Here is a 13,674-nt window from a genome sequence, read left to right as displayed (position 1 = left end):
TTTTAAAGAGAATATTTTTATAAAATTTGATCTTGAACAGAGTAGAAAATGTTAGGTGGCTATACTATTGTGAGTCAGTATTCTTAAGTAGGTACCATTTCATAGAATTATCCTAAATATTGTAAATAATAGGAAAGCAAAAGACTCTGAAGTATTAATCATAGAAAATAATTGGCTTTGAAAAATCTGAATTCTCTGAAAAAAGGCTAAACTGAAAATTGGCCACTTCAGTCTCTGGTCTCTGTCTCTGCAACTCAGTCCTCAGACTCCTTTTGGATTCTCTGTCCCTGCACTGTGGCCTGAGAACTGCTTCAAGGCAGTAAACTGGTTATTATTTTAAAAATATAGTTTACATTTGGAAGAGCAACACACTAGTAAAGTATAACTAAATATATTCAGTTACCTTGCATTTTAAATATTTGTACTCTACATTCTGGGTATGTTTTAGTGTATATGGGGATGGATTTTATACTTTATCAAGCCTTACCCTTTAACTAGACATTATATCACTTAGGAGAATGGCACTTTATTGTGAGAAAGGACAAAAGCTGAAACAGTCTAACGACGTGCATTGTTTTCACTCTTTCACTTCCTTTTTTATGGAACCCTGCTCCTTAGGTGATGTAATGGTCACTAGTTACCTTGCCCATCCTATCTTCAAAGATAGTGAAGGGGAAATTTGAGAAATGTCATTGTGAGTGAAGGAAATAGTTTGCCAGAATTCACCCAAAGTTAGCCTGAAAGTGTTACATGACTGGCCCAGCACCATCCTGGCAGGTTTGAGTGATTAGCCATGCCTCAGGCTATGGCCTGGGTCTTGGCAATTTCAGGAAAATAATTTAGATTTAAAATACATGGCACATGTTAATGAACTATTGTAGCACAAAAGGCTTATATAATTCTCTCTACTTTTGTATGCTTGAAAAATGTCCATAACAGATACTTTTAAAAGTTAATAGTAACAGTAACAATGATGAAAACTTTCCTAGAGGGTGGGGGAAAGTCGCAAAGGAAGGGGAGACACATGGAAAAATCAGGAATCATTGAAAATTCTTTGTAAATTGATAATTTTAAATAGAAGCTACAAAAATAATCCTCTGCTGACTCTCCACTTGAACAAAGTGACATGTAAATTGGCTCCAGTGACTTTTTTCTTTAAATATACAGTTCAGTGGTTTCTAGTATATTTACAAGGTTTTGCAGCTGTTACTAGTATCTGATTTTAGAACATTTTCACTGCCCCCAAAAGAAACCCCAGATGCAATATCAGTCGTCTCCCATTCTCTTCTCACCCCAGCCCCTGGCACTCACTGTTCTACTATTTGTCTCTGGATTTGTCTATTCTGGACATTTTATATGTGTGAAATCATATAATATATGACCTTTTGTGTCTGGTTTCTTTTACTTAGAACGTTTTCAAGGTTCATCCATGTTGTAGCATGTATCACTATTTCATTCCTTCTTATGGCCAAGTAATGTTTCATTGTGTCAATAATATTCCATCTGATGTAACACATTTTGTTTATCCATTCATCAGTTGATGGACATTTGAGTTTTTCCCACTTTTTGGCTATTATGAATAATAATGCTGTGAATATACATGTACCTGTTTCTGTGTGGACATATATTTTCAGTTCTTTTGGGCATATATATAGAAGTGGAATTGCTGTAGTCACGTGTCAACTCTGTTTTCTTTTTGAGGAACTGCTGAACTGCTTTTGAAAGCAGCTGTACCATTTTACATTCCTACCAGCAATGTATGAGAATACCAGTTTCTCCTCATCTTTGTCAGCACTTGTTATTGTCCGGATTTCCTGACTATAGCTACCCTGGTGGTTGGGAATGGCATCTCATTGTGATTTTCATTTGCATTTCTCTAATGACTAATGATGTTGAGCATCCTTGTGCTTATTGGCTGTTTGTTGATCTTCTTTGAATAAATGTCTGTTCACATCGTTTGTCCATGTTTTAGTTGGGTTGTCTTTATATTGAATTGTAAAAACCTTTTATGTGTTTTGAGTAGAAGTCTTTTATCAGATGTAGGATTTGCAGGTCTTTTTGACCATTCTGTGGCTGTCACTTTCTTGATGGTGTCCTTTGAAGCACAAAAGTTTTTAATATTGACGTAGCCCATTTTATCCATTAAATTTTTTCTTTGGTTGCCTTTTGACATGATATGATCTCTTTTTTCTAGTTTGTTTGCATTCCACTGTGTAGATGCCTTGCACTGTATTCCACCAGTTAGTTCCTTGTGGATTTACTATTACAAATACTGCCATAAGACATGCATGTGTATGTATATCATTTTGTGATTTTTGCCAGTGGGATTGCTGGGTCAAAGAGAAAATGCATATGTAATTTTGGTGGTTATTGCCACATTCCCCTCCATAAACATTGGGACATTTTCTGTTCCCACCACTGCTATATGAGAATCCCTGTTTATAGTTTTGCTAGTCTGATAGGTATTAAACAGAAATGCTATATTAGATGTAGTTTAGAAATTGGTCTTCTCTAAGAGAAATTGTCTTTCCATAACTTGACCTTTTGTGTTGTGTTTTCTGTTTGTCTGTATCTTTTGCTCATTTTTTTCATTGGGTTTTTGGGGCTTTTTCTGAAATTTTAGAGGTTTCTTTTTTTTTTTTTTTAACATACCAAGGATACTAACCCTTAATTCATAATTTAATTTGCAAAAATTTCTTTTACGTATCCCATTTGTCATGCATATTTTTACCTTGTTTATGGTGTATTTTGGACATGTAAAAGGTTTTAATTTTGCTTGTTTGTTTTTAGGTTTTGTGGGGTTTTTTTGTGTTTTTGTGTGTATGTGGTGGTAGTCCCATTTTTCAGCCTTTCGCTTGCTTTGTTTCTGGATTTGGAGTCATAGGAAAGGGTGAAGCAGGAGGATCTCTTGAGGTCAGGAGTTTAAGACCAGCCTCAGCCACATAGCAAGACCCTGTCTCTATAAAAAATAGAAAAATTATCTGGGTGGGGTGGCATGTGCCTGTAGTCTAAGCTACTTAACAGGCTAAGGCAGGAGGATGGCTTGAGCCCAGGAGTTTGAGGTTGCAGTGAGCTATGATGATGTTGCTACACTCTAGCTCAGGAAAGAGTGCAAGACCCTGTCTCAAAAAAAAAAAAAAAAAAAAAAAAAAAAAACTGGAGTCTGTCTTCTCAAGCCCTGCTACTGCTTTATCAATTAAATTTATTAAATCCTTTGTTGTCATTTAAATGATGTTCACTGTATCTTCACCAGGAGTAGATTCTATTTCAAGAAACCACTTTCTTTGCTCATTCATAAGAAGCAACTTCTCATGTGTTAAAGTTTTATCCTGTGATTGTGGCAATTGAGTCACATCTTCATCTTCCACTTCTGTTTTTTTTTTTTTAATTTAAAAGGCATTCTCCATGATTTTCTAGCTTCCAGGTTGCTACTGAGAAATCTGATACCAGTTTGTTTTATGACCTCTCCTGTCACCCACCCTGTGGAGCCTTTCACCTCCTCTTCGTACCACCAGTGTTTGACTTTCCAGGTGGATGTGCTTTGCGCTTCCTTCCATTCATATGCTGGGCATTTCATGGTCTTTGTCCATTTGCAGATGCCTATTTTTCATTGGTAGGTACTTTTCTTGAATAATTTTTCCCGTTTTCATTCTGTAACTCTTGTTATTCAGATATTGTATCACAAAGTTTTTTTCTCTTATCTCCTATTTGTGTATTTCTTGTCTTTTGTTTCTACTTTGTGCAAGATTGCCTCAATATTATTTTCTAACCCTTTTACTGAATTTGTTTATCATATTTAAAGTTTTTTGAATATTTCTATTTAGAGTATCCTATTTATGGTTTATACGTGCAATTCCATTTCTTACTTTTCCATGATATCAATTATATGTATTCTGTTTGCTCCATGTGGCCTCTTTCTCTCCTTTGTGGAGAAGCTGGTCTCAAATGTCTGGTGATTCCTGGCTGTCTGTTTGTATTTATGAGTGAGACATTGGGAAGCTAGTTGGACGTTCTTTGTGTGGGTTTTACTGTTGGGATGTCAGGTGGTCAGATGGCTTTTTCTTTAGGTTCCTTCAAATGTCAGTGTCTGAAAATTCTTTCTCTGGGATTATTTAATTTCTCCAGAAAGGTACTGTTTGGTCTCTTGTCTGCGCCTGAGATCAGGCAACTGGAATTTGGTGGTAGAAAGGGACTTTACCTGTTCATGATTCATTAGGTAGCTTTTCCCTTAAAAGCCCCCCGATGCCCATCCCACCCACTCCAGCTTAAAATCCCCACCTTGCTCACTTATCGAAATGGTATTAAGCCCAAGCTGCCCACAGTCTGCCTTCAATCCTGCGTGGCCTGATCTGAGTACAGTTCTCCACCTCCTTCATACTGATTCTCCTTATTCGCCACACTCCCGCCACTGTCCTTTCTCAGTTATGTCTTTGCATGTGTTTTCCCCTTGGTGTGTCTAGCTCTTTTTCATCATTTAAGTTTTACTTCATTTATGATCTCCCTAACTTTCTATGATAGGCAGGATTGGTTAGGTTGTGCTCCAAAACAAGCAACCTCAAACCTCAGTGGTTCAAAAAATGGGTCATGCTCATTCTACCCATCCATCATGGGTTAGTGGGAGCTCTGCCTCGAATGGTCCTCATTCTGGTAGGAGGCTGACAGCAGCCACCATTGGGGCATTGCCACTGCCTGTGGTATATAGAAAAAGCATAGCAAATCAGAGTAAGATTCATGAATCTTCAAATGCCAAGTGTCATAAATCACTTTTTTAGGGTTGTGGGGAAGTGTGACAACCCAAATAGGTGGCCAGGCAAAGATCTCAATCAGTGGAGGGTTACAAAGCCAAAGTTCAAGGACAAACCACAGAAGCACCTGTGCTATCTGAAGAGGGATTTGGAAACTCAGTATTTAAAGAGTGAGGGCATATAGAAAGAAAAAAGGGGAGAGGGTGGGCCATGATGCAAATGGTGACATTCTTGTGTTAGTGCCAGGAAATCTTCATTTTACACAAGATTAGGTAAATGTTTGAAGAGAAAAGGGAGTAAAGGAAGAATCGGTTATGCAGATGTCCCTGGGTAGCTGGAAGAAAGAATGGTCTTGTCTCTGTTCTGCACTTGGGAAGATAAACTTGTAATCCACATTATTAGTGTGGAATCAAAGTGGACTTTAGTTTTAGGAGCTAGAGTTAGCCTGCAGACCTGGAAGTTACAATTTGCATGTCCTCATTGATGGGCGGCCAGCAAACAGTGTCCTTATGGATGATCTGTGGGAACTGTCCATGTAGATGCCTGAAGCCTTTTACCTTTCTGTGGCAATCTGGCTAGTAGTGTTAGTAACAGCTGTTCATTTGCAAGAGGGTGTTGCATGACTCAGCATCTGGGCTTGACCTTCCCTTTTGGCATCAGGAGTTGGAGGGTCCTGAGATTTTGATTTTCCTTTGCAAGTGCAATACTGCTGTTGCTTAGGACAACTAGAAGTATTTAGTGAACAACACTGATGACCACCACAGCAACCTTGACCACCCAATCTAAAGTGGCACTCCCCATTGCCTGCTGTTTTTTTCCTTTTCTTTTCTTTTTTTCACAGGACTTGTCACTATCTGAAATCATCTTTTTGTTTTCACATTTATTGTCTGTTCCCCCAATAGCCTCAAATATTAACACTAAGCCATATAAGTATAGGAACCTTTCTGAATCATTCACCACTATATCCTGAGTACCTAGAGCAGTGCTTAGCAAATAGTAGGTGCTCAAAAACATTGGATGAATGATTCTAGGTTAATTTTTGAAATAAGCAAAATTTTACACTTCCCACTAACGGGAATACGCACTTTAATAGAACTGGGCCCTTTTCCTATTTTCTTTAATGTCCATTAAACAAAATTAGGTGTGCTTTTGATATGAATTGCTATAGACAACTGAGAGTAATTTTCTTTGATAGTAATAGTTATTTTTTAAGTATTCAAAAACATTTTAGGAAAAGTCTTTAGAAATCACCATCATTAATCAATACAAACCAGAAAGTTATCGCAAAAATACAATGTATTATGCTTATAATTCCATAAACTTCCAATTGCAGTATTGATTTAGATCACTGGTAAAAAACTTCACTGGCCCAACAACGTGGAGTGCAAAATGATGCAAAATTAGTAGTGTTGTCTAACAGCAAATATTTTCAGCTCTTAGCTATATTTTTATGAGAATACTTGTTTATCTTTGCTGAATAGGGAGATATTTATGTTATATTTAATCATAATTTTACATGACAAGATGTAAAAAAAAACCACCTTTTAACTTCCTTCTAGTTCTTTCTGTCCCTGCAGAAATGAATAGTCACTAATAATTATTACTCCCTTTTGCTTGTAAATGACATTCTTCCTTATGAAAGAGTGTTTCCTTCCTGTGAATAAAGAATTTTTTACATTTTGAAATTTTAGCTTTATATACTTATAGGCTGCTTTCTATTAGAAGTGTAAAATATTAGAGTTTTTAATGGAGGAAGTTTGTAACTTAATATTTGTTAGGTTTGGACACATAACCCACTTTGGATAAAACCAAAATAATTTATAGCAAGTAGAGAAACTAACAGCCTAGGTTTCATAATGTAGTTCTAAAATTTTTAGATTAACGTGATATACTCATCTTTTTAATGTAGTAAATTGTTGATAAGCTATTACAACTCAAATCTCTTCCATAATTTATGATTTTTTGTAGACTTCCATTTTTATGGAGAAATGTGTAGACAGCAAACTGCTTTAGGTCATTTTTGTATGTGATAGTGTTTTTGACATGTTCAGAATGCAAAAATTTGGCTCACACCTGTAATCTTTGCACTCTGGGAGGCTGAGGTGGGAGAATTGTTTGAGGCCAGGAGTTCAAGACCATCCTGAGAAAGAGCGAGATCCTGTCTCTCCAAAAGTAGAAAAATTAGCCAGGTGTAGTGGTACACGCCTGTAGTCCCAGCGACTCAGGAGGCTGGGGCAGGAGAATCGCTGGAGGCCAGTAGTCTGAGGTTGCAGTGGGCTGTGATGACACCACTGTATACTGGCCCAGGCCACATAGTGAGACTCTGTTTCAAAAAAAAAGAAAGAAAGCAAAAATTTGAATTATGCAATCTGCACCCAAAATTTCTGTTTATATAGATTTATTTGCTTCCCCAGGATACAGTGTTGTACAGTGTTTTGGAATTATTAAATTCAGACTTTTCCATGTTAAGCTTGGATCCCATGCTGAATGGTGTAGGGTCTCTGTCCCACAGAATGTAAAGAAAGTGTCAAAACAAACTAACTCTTATGGGAACTGTGCTGTGCTCTGGCAGGTACAGTGCAGGTTGTATAGGTACATAGGACATTTTTATGCATCAAATACTTGAGGCCAACAGAGAAGCCCTTTATAGTTCCCCACTCTTTATGATTAAGCAGGAGAAAATTGAATACTTTCTTTTCACTATTCTTTTATATTGATTTCAATAATTTTATGGCATATTCCTGAATTTCTATTTAGGAGAAGATAATTATTTTCCTTAGGATTCTTTAGATTTATAAATATTAATAAATTTTTTCAAATATGGCCAAAGTTATTAATTTGCATGTGATATACTTTTTTTGTTCTTATTAAAAACTATGTTTTCTCTGGCTTGAATTTGATCTTCTGGCTTTAAAAAAAGTTTATGTATGTCTTTTCTCTCTTATATAGTCAACCTCATCCTCTCAACTGAATCTTTTTATAGGATCTCAAGCATTTTGAAGCCTTTAGTATTTGAAATGAATCCTTTGTTGAAACATGATTAACTGAACGTGCATTCTTTCCTGAAACTCTATTGAAATGAGCGTTGTTATGTGTGTGCATGTGTGTGCGCGCATGCATGTATATCCATATATATAGACAAAAAGAATGAGATAGACTAGAGTGTAGAAAAGATGACATTTTGGAAACCGGAAAGAAAGTGGTGGAAGTGTCTTTTGATTTAGCAGGAAAGGTAAGTGCCTGAGAGGGAAGGGCAAGGAACATGCCAGTCTGAGCCTCAAAACCATGGAAATCTCAAGAATTAGAGGCACCAGGTCCCTCTGGGGGTGGGGAAATGAAAGGGGCTGAGAATAGGGTGATTGCTCCCAGTCTGTGGTAGTTACATGCGCAGAGCCCTTCCCCAGCACCTGCAGCCAGCTCGCTACCCTTTTCTATACCTCAAAAGTCTTGAGGGGTATTTTCTGAAAAGGGCAAATGAGAACAGGTCTCATTTAGACTGTCTTGAAAGTGGGTGATGCCCTTCTACAAACAGGGGTACTAGGAGACAGTCTAGACTTCTACTTCTGGCCATGGCAGAGCGACTACTAATGGACTTACATTCCCACCATCCATGATGAAACTGGGTAAAATACACGAGACTGTTGTTTTCCGGCACTGGGCAATAGGCAGTAGAAGACTGCAGTCCCGAGACGAAGTAAATAGAGGAGATGAGCCCACAGTTGCCCTGCTCTGTGTCTGGGGAAATGTCTTGAGTGGGTCTTGGGGAGCTGGAGATGCCATAAGAGTTCAGAGCAGTTGTGAGTGTCAGCACGTTGTCCTGGTAATTAAAACAGTGAATGCTGGTTTAACTAGAAAGTGGGGTATGACTTTACTGAGAAGATAAGAGGAAGGATAGTGTATGTGAGTTTCTGTTGGGGGTGGGTGTACGTGGAAGGGATTAATTGACTTGAGGTAGGACGTCAGTGGGTAAGGGTAGGGCTCATAAATGCAGAGGTAAGTACCAAAAAACAAAACTAAAATAGAGGGCAGGGATTGCCATAGGGTAGGAGCAATAGGGTTACGGGGTTTAGGATTGTTTGATTTTTGAAAAATCATATGTACGTATTTGAATTAAAATGAGGATAAAATTTGCATAACCATAGACCTTCCTGTGCCTTCTCATCTCTTTCCAGGTCCTTTCCCATCTGCCTCCTCCCTTTGTTCAGTCTGTCTTCTGGGAAGAGCTCTATTTCTATTTCAGTTTCACCACCTGTCACTCCTTCACCCACCCTGATCTGATTTGGAATAATATTATTTCAACAAAATAATATTACTCTTGCTAAAGTCACCAGTGACCAACAGTTTGCTAAATCTAGTGGACTTTTCAGTTCCTTTTGCTTTTTGACTTTTCAGTGATACTCTGCACTTTTTGAAACCCTATCTTCACTGGATTTCTATAGGATAGCTCTCCTGGATTTGCTCTTAGTTCTTGGGGCCTAGGTCTCTTTCTGCCATATTCTATCCTAGGGAAGTCAAATCTGCAGTTATGGTTTTGGTTACTATTCTTGGGTGTCTCACAGATCTTCAGCATGTGCTCTCCTGAACTCCCCAGCTGTATCTCCACATAGCTGCTTGGCATCTTCCCTTGGATTTCTAAAAGGCATCTGAACTTGGTCTGCCCCAAACCGAACTCAGCACACACACGCACATACCACTGCCTTCTGCAAACTTAGTCTTCATCCCACAGTCCTTACTTCAGTACCCCGTGTAATCCAGAAATGGAAGCTTTGTCCTTGAGACTTGCCTCTCCCTCGTTCCCCGTCCAAAATTAAGTCCTGGTGATGTTTTCTCTAGGCTTTTTTTTTTTTTTTTTGTAAGGCAAGCATGGAAATGAGGTTTATTGAGGAGAGAAAGATAGGATTATAGGGCAAGAGCAAGATACAGGTTTACAGAGTGTGATACATATGCCACAGATGACAACCAGACCCATTGTCACAGCAGAAAAAGAGAGCTAGGCTTTTTTTTGCTTGACTTGTTTTATGACGAAATAAAATAAAAACCTTATATGAGTTAACTCCAGAAGAACTCTTTGATACATAATCCTCTTGGGATCATTGTACTTTATTCTTGATCCTAATATAAAAATATATGAAGAAAAGACCTCTTAGGACTTTTCTGGCCCCCCATGGCTCTTTAACAGTAAAATTTAGTATGTAATTAAAAAATAGCATCCAAGATTCATAGGTCTTAATATATTTAGTAACTCTTATCTATTTATCTTTATAAATTCTCTTCCTTTGTGCATGACTTATTTCTTATTAGCTTCATGCTCTTATTTTATACTGATCTTGAATTAAATTGCTGAAGGGGACGTTACAATAGGGTTATTAAAAATATTTCAAAACTGTTAAAGTGGAAATAATTAAACTCTTCAAAACAGTTTCAAGAACAGTACAAAGATATCCTGTGTTCCCTCAGCCTGATTTCCCAGTTGTTAGAAATTTACCATATCTGCCTTATCACTCTCTTTCTCTGTAGATACAAGTCATTTTTTTTGGAAACATTTGGACAGTAAGTCACAGATATGATGTCACAGGACCCCTCAATACTTCAATGTCTGTTTCTTAAAAAATAGAGACACTTTTCTACATGAATCACATTATGCCCATCAAAATCAGGAAATTAATGCAATAGCACATTCTAATCCACAAACCTCATTCAAATTTTACTGATTTTCTCTAATAAAGTCTTTTATAGATCCAGGATCCAATATAGGATCACATGTTGCATTTAACTGTCATGTCTCATTAGTTTCCTTCTATCTTGAACAGTTCTGAGTCTCTCCTTCCTTTCATGACCTTGATATTTTGGAGAGGACAGGCCAATTACTTTGCAGAATGTCTATCAGTATGTGTTTGCCTGATGTTTCCTCATGACTGGATTTAGGACATGCATTTTGAAAGGCAGCTGTGCTCACCGCTATACCACCAATGTACTCAGGACATACATTTTTGGCAGGAATACCACAGAAGTGATGCTGTGTTCTTCTCAATGCATCCTATCAGAAGGCACATGATGTTGATTTGTCCCATTGCTGATGACATTTACTCTTATCATTTGGTAAGATGATATCTGCCAGACTTTGCAATGGAAAGTTAATGAATAAATATTGTCTGGAGATATTTTGAAACTATGTAAAAATCCTGTTCCTGATCACACTTTCACCCATTTATATTAGTATCCAGTTTTGCTCCTTGACCAAAACAATTATTATAAGGGTTACCAAATGGTAATCATCCCTTCCATCATCGTTCTACATTTATTAGTTGACCTTGTATTGTAAGGGAAAGCTTTCCTGCCTCTGTATCCACCCCCCATTTATTTATTAATTGATATCAGTATGGGCTCCTAGGTTCCTATTTTATTCAATGGGTTATAGACAATTGCTCTCATTATATCATTTCTTTGATGTTCAAATTGTCCCACATTTAGCCAGTGGGAGCCCCTTGGTTAGCTCCAGTGTCATTTGGACATATCTCCATGATCTTTTGGGAATTTCCATACTTTATGGCACATGATGTTCTAGGCTTATTCAATACTTTCCCTGCCTGAGCCCTGAAATTAGCCATTTCTCTGGTTCCTTTTGAGGAGAATAGTATTTAGAAACCAAAGTCTGGATGTCTGGCATGCTCATTGCTGCTGGTATACTCATCTTTGTGTTTATGTGTATATGTATGTATGTATGTGTGTGCATGTATACATACATACATACATATACATTTGTCCCTTGTTCCTTAGTGGGGGATTCGGTCCAGGACCTCCTATAGGTACCAAAATCCATGGATGCTCAAGTCGCTGATATAAAATGGTGTAGTATTTGCATATAACCTATGCACATCCTCTTATCTACTTTAAATCATATCTAGATTACTTATAATACCTATAATACCTAATGCAATGTAAATGTTATGCAAATAGTTGTTACATGGTTTAGGGAATAATGACAAGAGAAGAAAGTCTGTACATGTCCAGTACAGATACAATTTTTTTCTCAAATATTTTTGATCTACAGTTGGTTGAACTGTGGGGTTTACTTGGGTTTGTCAAGGAAAGGGAGGACTGAGGGGGCTGTGAAAGGAAGTGTGGAGGTGGGGAAAGAGGAGATTCACAGGGCTCAGTTGCAATCATGGAATACAGTGAAGTGCTGAGAATGAGCTTCCCTCGCTCATTCTCTTCCCTTATGGGACGGGAAAGGTCCGGGCAAGGAGATTTTAGGAATCCCAGAAGCTTTAATGTTTACTGTATTTTTAAGGCCTTGAATTTAAACAGTATTATAATCTGTAAGATTTAGAGATATGTTTCAGTTGTTCCCAAATGCTGGGGCTCATGATCTAACACAAGGTTCGTGGTGAAGGTTTCCTAGGCTCATGCTGTTCCTAACAGACGAGTCCCTCCAAGCTGAGTCAGGAGAGGCCTCTTCTGTGAAACCCTCAGTCATCAGACACCCGAGTGTAGCCCCAGGGTTTTCCCCAGTCTTGCCAGGCACAGGTGGAAAATCATCTGGAGGTCAGGTGACTATTTTCTTCTGTTAATCCAGAATACTGAAATTTGAATAAAATAGCAATGTTGTTTCTTAATAATGTAATAAATACCCCTGAAACTAACATCTATTCAAGAATATGATTGTTCCTAATAATTTGTGGCCCTCTGGTATCCTGTTTGCCAGCTTTTCCCATCTTACCCCAGAAGTAACTATTAATACTTTTTGCATTTTCTGTTCATGGTTTTATTTTATTGACATGCTTTCATTTATCAATATATGCATATACAATTGGGTTTTTTAAGCCATGATTATAATAAACCAAAGTACAAACAATTAGGGCATTTAAATTCCATTTTCTATTGATCAAATTACAAACAATGCATTATTGATAAATGTTGTCTTGTAACATTTCTGTGCATTAGAATAAAACTTAAATTTATTTAAAAAAACATGTTGGCATAAGGTAGCCATTTGTTCTCCTTGGGAAAACCTTAACCCTTTCATTTTTAGACTCTCACTTTTTATGAAGTAACGAAGCAAATGGTAACTTGTATGAAGAAAGTGATGAGGCGGATGGTAGGGAATGAGGCAGAAAGTTGGCAGAGCTACCTGCTACCTTGGTATGATCAGTAGTCAAGAAGCACTGATGATGTTACTCACTTGTGTTAATAATAATTCCATTTGTAATCTTTTTTTCCCTTATGTTTTTATGTATTACTACAGCTAAAGAAGTAAACAGCTCATGGCACGTTTAACAAAAAGATGACAGGCGGATACAAAAGCTATCCAGCATCTTTGGGCAGCCATTGAGATTATACGGAACCAGAAGCAAATTGCCAACATTGACCGTATTACCAAGTAAGTAAATTTAAACAAACAAACAAAAAAATCCTTGTAAAATTTCATGTGAGACCTTGGGGGAAAAGTCCAAAAATACTTTATTATGCTAATCAACATATATTACAAAGGACTGAAGTCACTTTCTTTGCAGGAGTATATAGTTGTTAGAAAAACAAATATAGAAACATACACAAGCAACTTGTGTTTATAAAATAAATATTAGATAAGTAAAATATCAGTATGTACTATTTATAATAGTTTTGCAGTTATCAGAATTTTTAACTCTTGGTAACTTTATTTAGGTCTTTTATTAAAATGGATTTTAGTTAATCATTTGCTTTTATGTAGTGAAGCTGTCTAAAAATAGTATACTGTTCATTACTCATTGTAATACAGGACAAGCATGGTATGTGCAGTAAGTAAATAACAACTTGGCTGTGTGCTCACGCTTGTAATACTAGCACTTTGGGAGGCTGAGGCAGGAGGATGTCACCTTAGCCCAGGAGTTGGAGGCTGCACTGAGCTATGATGATGGCACTGTACTCTAACCGGGGCCACAGAGCCCCT

At 37.4% G+C, this 13,674-nt stretch overlaps 2 long non-coding RNA genes across 3 annotated transcripts in view; one reads left to right on the top strand and one right to left on the bottom strand.

Annotated features, from left to right (window-relative positions):
- LOC123621788 overlaps nt 1–13,674 on the top strand; it is a 31,622-nt gene that overhangs the window by 11,441 nt on the left and 6,507 nt on the right. The window contains exon 2 of the long non-coding RNA XR_006729258.1: nt 12,991–13,125. This is a non-coding gene — a long non-coding RNA (uncharacterized LOC123621788). The remainder of the gene's footprint in view (nt 1–12,990; nt 13,126–13,674) is intronic.
- The window catches only part of LOC123621786, a 63,882-nt gene continuing 57,242 nt past the window's right edge, over nt 7,035–13,674 (bottom strand). The window contains exon 9 of one of the 2 annotated variants that reach the window (XR_006729248.1): nt 7,035–7,068. This is a non-coding gene — a long non-coding RNA (uncharacterized LOC123621786). Of the gene's footprint in view, nt 7,069–11,751; nt 12,326–13,674 lie in introns of those variants that run through there. The other variant, XR_006729247.1, reaches the window with a different exon arrangement.

This window comes from Lemur catta, chromosome 16 (assembly GCF_020740605.2).
Source record: "Lemur catta isolate mLemCat1 chromosome 16, mLemCat1.pri, whole genome shotgun sequence".
Classification (NCBI taxonomy): domain Eukaryota; kingdom Metazoa; phylum Chordata; class Mammalia; order Primates; family Lemuridae; genus Lemur; species Lemur catta.
This window is presented reverse-complemented; position numbering and strand designations above follow the sequence as displayed.